The 10,660-nt window shown below is 34.8% G+C and overlaps 2 non-coding genes across 2 annotated transcripts; both read right to left on the reverse strand.

Moving 5' to 3' along the window:
- Positions 1-3,969: 3,969 nt before the first annotated feature.
- LOC117149534 lies at positions 3,970-4,148 on the reverse strand. The gene has a single exon (XR_004460361.1). It is a non-coding gene; the product is annotated as a 5.8S ribosomal RNA (ribosomal RNA).
- Positions 4,149-4,834: 686 nt separating this feature from the next.
- On the reverse strand, positions 4,835-6,829 carry LOC117149536. The gene has a single exon (XR_004460363.1). It is a non-coding gene; the product is annotated as a small subunit ribosomal RNA (ribosomal RNA).
- Positions 6,830-10,660: the final 3,831 nt, after the last annotated feature.

The raw sequence follows: 10,660 nt of genomic DNA on the forward strand, positions 1-10,660 counted from the left end.
CCGGAAAAATTCCTAGGAGATATAGCGATAAGCATTGGAGAGTGGTTTCCTTTCCCTCGAGCTCTGCCCTGTCAATGATCGTTTGTAGCTCTTGGGCTCTCCATTTGGAATGGCATTCTACGGGGCTATACCCACGCAGTGTCCGCAAAATTTCCCTGTTCGACTGTTCGAAGGGAGTGATTGGAGTTGTTTCTGATGTTGTTACTTGGTGGTTTTGCTCACTTCTACTAGGGCGGCGCCTTATGGTTAGATTAGCAACTTCCGGGACGCGAGCTGATTGCCCTCTTATCTGCTCTATTTTCTCCTTATAATCGCCCCTCTGTCTTAGCTTTTTGATGGCTTCGACGCTGCGGTTTGCAAAATACACCGCTAGTTGCTTGTTTATGTGTTTATGTCCATTTGCTGTGAGCTCAACCTCCTTTCTCGCCATCATCCACTTCTCTTCCTCACTCCACCTTGCCTTTATCTCGACACGTCGACGTTCTTCATCAAGTTCGTCTGGGTGCCGAGATCGCATGTGAACACCGAGTCCTCTCTTGCTGTTAAAGGACCGGCCACATACTGTGCAGGGAACCCTAGATAGAGTAGCCGCTGCGTTTGGTTCATATTGGTCCTCCGGGAAGGTGTCCACGGAGGGTCGGGTCGTCATCAGATTGTGTAAATTCATCCGAGGCTCGTTATTTCTATTTGTAGTTCCAATATGAATAAATTTCCTCTGGGGAACCAACCCATCGGAAAAGTTTTGCCGCTCAAATTAGCTGCTAAACAAGTTTAGCATTACCGGGGACCACCACGAGGAGGTTTTGAGTCGACTTGAGTAAAGGAGAGACTTGTGAGTTACAGAGTAAAATTCCCCTTCCGCACACCATATGATATGACTTACGAATTACAGAAAAATACTCCCCCTCTGCTCGCAATTACCCCAGATCCCCTTAAGAGAGTCATAGTTACTCCCGCCGTTGACCCGCGCTTACTTGAATTTCTTCACTTTGACATTCAGAGCACTGGGCAGAAATCACATTGTGTCAACACCCGCTAGGGCCATCACAATGCTTTGTTTTAATTAGACAGTCGGATTCCCCAAGTCCGTGCCAGTTCTGAATTGATTGTTAATTGATAATCGTTATAATTGATAAGAACTAATTGGTTTAACCCAAATAGTATTCTTAAAAATTTTAGCAAGAAAGTTCCACAATTGGCTACGTAACTAAACTATCCGGGGAACAAGTAACTAACATAAATGCTAGAAACTCTATTTACCCAGAACGAGCACATAAACCATGTTATTGTTTCCCAATCAAGCCCGACTATCTCAATCTTCAGAGCCAATCCTTATCCCGAAGTTACGGATCTAATTTGCCGACTTCCCTTACCTACATTATTCTATCGACTAGAGACTCTTCACCTTGGAGACCAGCTGCGGATATTGGTACGGCCTGTTGAGAAGTTTGCGTGTCCCCACCATAAATTTTCAAGGTCCGAGGAGAAAATATCGACACAACAGTATATGTCATGCTCTTCTAGCCCATCTACCATATCTCTCTGCGAAAGACTTCCATGGTAGTACGGCTATAAAACAGAAAAGAAAACTCTTCCGATATCTCTCGACGGCTTCTTTATGGTCGTTCCTGTTGCCAGGATGAGCACGAGGCCCATATTTAATAACAAACGGATACTCAACAGGTTACGGAATTGGAACCGTATTCCCTTTCGTTCAAAATTATTCAAGTGTATTATATTCGCTTTGTTTATATAGTTAGGCATTTTTGTTTTACTTGAAAATTTTCGGCTTTCGCCTTGAACTTAGGACCGACTAACTCGTGATCAACCACTGTTCACACGAAACCCTTCTCCACTTCAGTCCTCCAAGGTCTCATTCGATTATTTGCTACTACCACCAAGATCTGTACCAATGGCAGCTCCATGCAGGCTTACGCCAAACACTTCTACGCATACCATTGTACCTTCCTACTCACTAAAGTTTCAAAATTTATATCACAAGTAATATAAATCATCTACTTTAGCGGTAATGTATAGGTATACAACTTAAGCGCCATCCATTTTAAGGGCTAGTTGCTTCGGCAGGTGAGTTGTTACACACTCCTTAGCGGATTTCGACTTCCATGATCACCGTCCTGCTGTTTTAAGCAACCAACGCCTTTCATGGTATCTGCATGAGTTGTTAATTTGGGCACCGTAACATTACGTTTGGTTCATCCCACAGCGCCAGTTCTGCTTACCAAAAGTGGCCCACTGGGCACATTATATCATAACCTTGAACTTCATATCAAGAAAGTTAAGGTTCTTACCCATTTAAAGTTTGAGAATAGGTTAAGATCGTTTCGACCCTAAGGCCTCTAATCATTCGCTTTACCAGATAAGATTATTTTATATAATATTAAAATGCACCAGCTATCCTGAGGGAAACTTCGGAAGGAACCAGCTACTAGATGGTTCGATTGGTCTTTCGCCCCTATACTCAATTCTGACAATCGATTTGCACGTCAGAACTGTTTCGGTCTTCCATCAGGGTTTCCCCTGACTTCAACCTGATCAAGTATAGTTCACCATCTTTCGGGTCACAGCATATATGCTCAAGGTACGTTCCAGTTAGAGGCATAAATAATATAAATATACATTATACATAACTATATAGAACGCCCCGGGATTGTGTTAATTAGCTATAAATAGCTAAAAAACTAATCCCATTATTAGTCAAGTTAATTACGCTATTAGGTTTACATCCCAATAACTTGCACATATGTTAGACTCCTTGGTCCGTGTTTCAAGACGGGTCCCGAAGGTATCCTGAATCTTTCGCATTGTTAATCATACAAGAGCATATAATAAACACAAAAATCAATGATAATTATGCCATTATATAATTCCGAAAAATTAACGCTCTGTAATAATATAAATCTATCAGCACTTTATCAAATTAATAACATTTATTCTGTGTTAAAATGCAAGCAATTTAATTGGAATAAACTATAAGTTATATTTTATGATAAATTTGGGATATGCTAATAGATTACAATGTCCTTATATGGAAAAAATGCACATTATTCTTAATAATATTATTTAAATATTACAATTTTAATGATGAATTTTCCATAACGGATATTCAGGTTCATCGGGCTTAACCTCTAAGCAGTTTCACGTACTGTTTAACTCTCTATTCAGAGTTCTTTTCAACTTTCCCTCACGGTACTTGTTTACTATCGGTCTCATGGTTATATTTAGTTTTAGATGGAGTTTACCACCCACTTAGTGCTGCACTATCAAGCAACACGACTCTTTGGAAACATCATCTAGTAATCATTAACGTTATACGGGCCTGGCACCCTCTATGGGTAAATGGCCTCATTTAAGAAGGACTTAAATCATTAATTTCTCATACTAGAATATTGACGCTCCATACACTGCATCTCACATTTGCCATATAGACAAAGTGACTTAGTGCTGAACTGTTTTCTTTTCGCTCGCCGCTACTAAGAAAATCCTTGTTAGTTTCTTTTCCTCCCCTAATTAATATGCTTAAATTCAGGGGGTAGTCCCATATGAGTTGAGGTTGTATATATAACTATATTTTGCCATAAATTCTTTATATATAAATGATAAAACAATCAATTAAATTCGTTATAAATAGTTCCAATAGTTCTTGTAAGCAAAGTTATTTTTTATCCATTTAACGAACCAACGAAGAATAATAACAAAACCAAGATTTTTCTTTTTCCGAATCATTAATAAGAGACAATTCTAGATGAAAAATATTTCAATTTTTTATGCTAGACATTTCTCAGTATTATTTGATTGAAAAAGAAAATATTTCTCTTCGTTTTTCACATTCAAATGTGAGATAATGTTTTTCATTTCTTTTTTAATATTATGAATAAAATCATTATTTAATCCAATAATATACCATATGCTTATAAAAAATTTATAAACAACTTAATTAGCATAGTCTTACAACCCTCAACCATATGTAGTCCAAGCAGCACTATAAAATTAATTAAAGTACATAACAGCATGGACTGCGATATGCGTTCAAAATGTCGATGTTCATGTGTCCTGCAGTTCACACGATGACGCACAGTTTGCTGCGTTCTTCATCGACCCATGAGCCGAGTGATCCACCGCTTAGAGTTTTATAATTCATTTTTATATAATATCAATATTGTTTTTATTGAAAGAAATTAAAAATACACCATTTTACTGGCATATATCAATTCCTTCAATAAATTTATTTTTATACCTAAAAATAAATGTTGCGATATGTCTTAGTTTCATATAAGCATTATGTATCATAAAAATCTGGTTATGGTTTGCTATTTTGGGTGACACATACTGCAAAATTTATATAAAACATTAACCTGATGGATGACAGGTACAAACATTGTATATTTTAGGTTGTTGCATTAGCCAACGTATGCTCATAACATAGATGAACAATACATATTCGCAACGCGTGTATATTATGGTCCATATACACACACACTTATTTTGAATACCACATTCAAAATTATTTTAATTTTAATTCGACTTCTACTTTCAAATTTTGTTCAGTTTCTTCGATTTCCATTTTCGAGAATTTGTTTTTATAGGAAACGCCATTGTTGTAGTAGGTACTGCCACAAATACGCACAACAACATTAATAATGTTAAAGTCTTTTTATGAGGTTGCCAAGCCCCACATATAAAATAAAAGCCATCTTCATTTTATTTTGACTTTAACTTTTGATTCCGTGGAATCATTTTGTAATATTTTTATTTTGGTAAATTGTATTTATTTGTATTATAACAAATGTTTATTAACGATAAGGATATTATACAATAATGATCCTTCCGCAGGTTCACCTACGGAAACCTTGTTACGACTTTTACTTCCTCTAAATAATCAAGTTCGGTCAACTTTTGCGAAACAACCGTAACACGCAAGGCGTCACAGTGATCACGTCCGGAGACCTCACTAAATAATTCAATCGGTAGTAGCGACGGGCGGTGTGTACAAAGGGCAGGGACGTAATCAATGCGAGTTAATGACTCACACTTACTGGGAATTCCAAGTTCATGTGAACAGTTTCAGTTCACAATCCCAAGCATGAAAGTGGTTCAGCGGTTTACCCGGACCTCTCGGTCTAGGAAATACACGTTGATACTTTCATTGTAGCGCGCGTGCAGCCCAGGACATCTAAGGGCATCACAGACCTGTTATTGCTCAATCTCATTATTGCTAGACGCAATTTGTCCATTTAAGAAGCTAGTGTCCTTATAATGGGACAAACCAACAGGTACGGCTCCACTTACATAAACACATTCAAACACAATAAACATTTTACTGCCACCATGAATGAAGGCTACATAAGCTTCAGCACCATAATCCTGAAGATATCTATTTAATATATTTGAGTCTCGTTCGTTATCGGAATTAACCAGACAAATCACTCCACGAACTAAGAACGGCCATGCACCACCACCCATAGATTCGAGAAAGAGCTATCAATCTGTCTTACACACTTATGTTCGGACCTGGTAAGTTTTCCCGTGTTGAGTCAAATTAAGCCGCAGGCTCCACTCCTGGTGGTGCCCTTCCGTCAATTCCTTTAAGTTTCAGCTTTGCAACCATACTTCCCCCGGAGCCCAAAAGCTTTGGTTTCCCGGGAAGCGACTGAGAGAGCCATAAAAGTAGCTACACCCAATTGCTAGCTGGCATCGTTTATGGTTAGAACTAGGGCGGTATCTGATCGCCTTCGAACCTCTAACTTTCGTTCTTGATTAATGAAAACATCTTTGGCAAATGCTTTCGCTTAAGTTAGTCTTACGACGGTCCAAGAATTTCACCTCTCGCGTCGTAATACTAATGCCCCCAAACTGCTTCTATTAATCATTACCTCTTGATCTGAAAACCAATGAAAGCAGAACAGAGGTCTTATTTCATTATCCCATGCACAGAATATTCAGGCATTTGAAGCCTGCTTTAAGCACTCTAATTTGTTCAAAGTAATAGTACCGGCCCACAATAACACTCGTTTAAGAGCACTAGTGCAGGTTTTTAAATAGGAGGAACATATGAAAAAATACAAGTATTTAATCACATATAAGAACTCCACCGGTAATACGCTTACATACATAAAGGTATAGTACTAACCACAATTGTAAGTTGTACTACCCGTATGAAGCACAAGTTCAACTACGAACGTTTTAACCGCAACAACTTTAATATACGCTATTGGAGCTGGAATTACCGCGGCTGCTGGCACCAGACTTGCCCTCCAATTGGTCCTTGTTAAAGGATTTAAAGTGTACTCATTCCAATTACAGGGCCTCGGATATGAGTCCTGTATTGTTATTTTTCGTCACTACCTCCCCGAGCTGGGAGTGGGTAATTTACGCGCCTGCTGCCTTCCTTAGATGTGGTAGCCGTTTCTCAGGCTCCCTCTCCGGAATCGAACCCTGATTCCCCGTTACCCGTTGCAACCATGGTAGTCCTAGATACTACCATCAAAAGTTGATAGGGCAGACATTTGAAAGATCTGTCGTCGGTACAAGACCATACGATCTGCATGTTATCTAGAGTTCAACCAATATAACGATCTTGCGATCGCTTGGTTTTAGCCTAATAAAAGCACATGTCCCATAAGGTTCATGTTTTAATTGCATGTATTAGCTCTAGAATTACCACAGTTATCCAAGTAACTGTTAACGATCTAAGGAACCATAACTGATATAATGAGCCTTTTGCGGTTTCACTTTTAATTCGTGTGTACTTAGACATGCATGGCTTAATCTTTGAGACAAGCATATAACTACTGGCAGGATCAACCAGAATAATGTTTTTCCTTCATATTCCATTCATATATTTTGAATCGAAATAAGCAATATAATAGATATATAGATATATAGATTTTTCACTTTATATAATTCCATGATTTTTATTATATTGAATAAAATTCAATATTTCGCCTTTGGGTAAAATTTTAAATATATAAGTAAAAAATCCATTCGATTACGGCCATTTTTATATAGCATTCGTAATCCATATTTTCATTTTTAATTTATACTTGTTTTACCAATATAACAAGAATTTCATCTAATTATTGTAATATATATATTTCTATAATTTTATCTTTTTATACATACATATTTCATTATAAAATATCATTTTATTTCCAACATACATAATTATTGTATCCACACATGTACAATTTTTGTTTAACCAATATAAATATTAAGTTAAATCATTTGCATTTTGAAGATAAATTTAAAATTTATCTCTTTTCATATATATCTCTGGTAATATATAACATAAAACCAAGCGCATATGATAATATTTCCACATTTAATATATAATTTTATATTTCTTTCATAAGAATCCATATTTGTATTATACCGTAACGATATAATAATCCAACTATACGGCAGGTAATAAATTAATATTTGCCTGCCTCCAAAAATTAACGATAATATATGGAAACGATTTGTTATTCTATATATAATAGAAACTTGACTTTTGTTTCAACGATATTATCTATAAAGCGTATATTCCTATTATCCGCGGAGCCAAGTCCCGTGTTCTATAGAACTGAGAAACAAATTTGTACGGATAATAATATACTTTATTGTATGTAACCAATATAAACATAATCCGAAATAAATATTTCGAATAATGCGGGAGGTCGGCAACCACTGCCTACCTATAGTAGTTTTTGAACCCGCTGTCCTCAAAGCGGGTATTTTCAATTCCGTTTGCCACCCAACATACGGGCTATTCTCTTATATATTAAGAGATTATAGGAACATTTCATTTTTTTTCCATTATTCATATATAATATGATTATTTTTTCCCTTATACATATAATAATTAATCATTTTCATATGTATATTATTTAATTTACTCATATTATTGCCAAAATCATATGAATACATAAGTTTTGAACAATATGAGAGGTCGGCAACCACTGCCTACCTATAGTAGTTTTTGAACCCTCTGTCGTAATTCCGGTCGTTTACACTACTATACCCTCTCACTATAATGGCTTTTCTCTATAATACTAAGAGAATGTGGGATATTTTCAGCATTTTTTCCCTTATACATATAATAATTAATCATTTTCATATGTATATTATTTAATTTACTCATATTATTGCCAAAATCATATGAATACATAAGTTTTGAACAATATGAGAGGTCGGCAACCACTGCCTACCTATAGTAGTTTTTGAACCCTCTGTCGTAATTCCGGTCGTTTACACTACTATACCCTCTCACTATAATGGCTTTTCTCTATAATACTAAGAGAATGTGGGATATTTTCAGCATTTTTTCCCTTATACATATAATAATTAATCATTTTCATATGTATATTATTTAATTTACTCATATTATTGCCAAAATCATATGAATACATAAGTTTTGAACAATATGAGAGGTCGGCAACCACTGCCTACCTATAGTAGTTTTTGAACCCTCTGTCGTAATTCCGGTCGTTTACACTACTATACCCTCTCACTATAATGGCTTTTCTCTATAATACTAAGAGAATGTGGGATATTTTCAGCATTTTTTCCCTTATACATATAATAATTAATCATTTTCATATGTATATTATTTAATTTACTCATATTATTGCCAAAATCATATGAATACATAAGTTTTGAACAATATGAGAGGTCGGCAACCACTGCCTACCTATAGTAGTTTTTGAACCCTCTGTCGTAATTCCGGTCGTTTACACTACTATACCCTCTCACTATAATGGCTTTTCTCTATTATACTAAGAGAATGTGGGATATTTTCAGCATTTTTTCCCTTATACATATAATAATTAATAATTTTCATATGTATATTATTTAATTTACTCATATAATTGCCAAAATCATATGAATACATAAGTTTTGAACAATATGAGAGGTCGGCAACCACTGCCTACCTATAGTAGTTTTTGAACCCTCTGTCGTAATTCCGGTCGTTTACACTACTATACCCTCTCACTATAATGGCTTTTCTCTATAATACTAAGAGAATGTGGGAATATTTCAGCATTTTTTCCCCTATACATATAATAATTAATAATTTTCATATGTATATTATTTAATTTACTCATATAATTGCCAAAATCATATGAATACATAAGTTTTGAACAATATGAGAGGTCGGCAACCACTGCCTACCTATAGTAGTTTTTGAACCCTCTGTCGTAATTCCGGTCGTTTACACTACTATACCCTCTCACTATAATGGCTTTCTCTATAATACTAAGAGAATGTGGGAATATTTCAGCATTTTTTCCCCTATACATATAATAATTAATAATTTTCATATGTATATTATTTAATTTACTCATATAATTGCCAAAATCATATAAATACATAAGTTTTGAACAATATCAGAGGTCAGCAACGGTCTTTCCTCTATAATACTAAGATAATATGGGAATATTTCAGCATTTTTTCCCTTATACATTTATACATATAATAATTAATCATTTTCATATGTATATTATTTAATTTACTCATATTATTGCCAAAATCATATAAATACATAAGTTTTGAACAATATCAGAGGTCAGCAACGGTCTTTCCTCTATAATACTAAGATAATGTGGGAATATTTCATCATTTTTTCCTTATACATTTATACATATAATATTTAATCATTTTATATGTATATTATTTAATTTACTCATATAATTGCCAAAATCATATAAATACATAAGTTTTGAACAATATCAGAGGTCGGCAACGGTCTTTCCTCTATAATACTAAGATAATATGGGAATATTTCAGCATTTTTTCCCTTATACATATAATAATTAATCATTTTCATATGTATATTATTTAATTTACTCGTATAATTGCCAAAATCCTATGAAGACATAAGAGAATACAATATGAGAGGTCGGCGCAACCATAATATAGTAGTTGATGACGAGGTGTTTGGCAACTTGATACAATTCTTTAAAAAGTCTTTATATTAATTATATGATAGGGACAATATCATATGCGTCACTAAATTGATGACGAGGTGTTTGGCAACGTGACACAAATCATTAAAGTCTTTATATTAATTATATGATAGAGACAATATCATATGCGTCACTAAATTGATGACGAGGTATTTGGCAACTTGATAGAATTCTTTAAAGTCTTTATATCAAAAATTATATGATAGGGACAATATCATATGCGTCACTAAATTGATGACGAGGTGTTTGGCAACTTGACACAATTCATTAAAGTCTTTATATTAATTATATGATAGAGACAATATCATATGCGTCACTAAATTGATGACGAGGTATTTGCAACTTGATAAATTCTTTAAAGTTTTTATATCAAAAATTATATGATAGGGACAATATCATATGCGTCACTAAATTGATGACGAGGTGTTTGGCAACTTGACACAATTCATTAAAGTCTTTATATTAATTATATGATAGGGACAATATCATATGCGTCACTAAATTGATGACGAGGTGTTTGGCAACTTGACACAATTCATTAAAGTCTTTATATTAATTATATGATAGGGACAATATCATATGCGTCACTAAATTGATGACGAGGTATTTGGCAACTTGATACAATTCTTTAAAGTTTTTATATCAAAAATTATATGATAGGGACAATATCATATGCGTCACTAAATTGATGACGA

This window comes from Drosophila mauritiana, unplaced genomic scaffold (assembly GCF_004382145.1).
Source record: "Drosophila mauritiana strain mau12 unplaced genomic scaffold, ASM438214v1 U_240, whole genome shotgun sequence".
Taxonomy (NCBI): Eukaryota; Metazoa; Arthropoda; class Insecta; order Diptera; family Drosophilidae; genus Drosophila; species Drosophila mauritiana.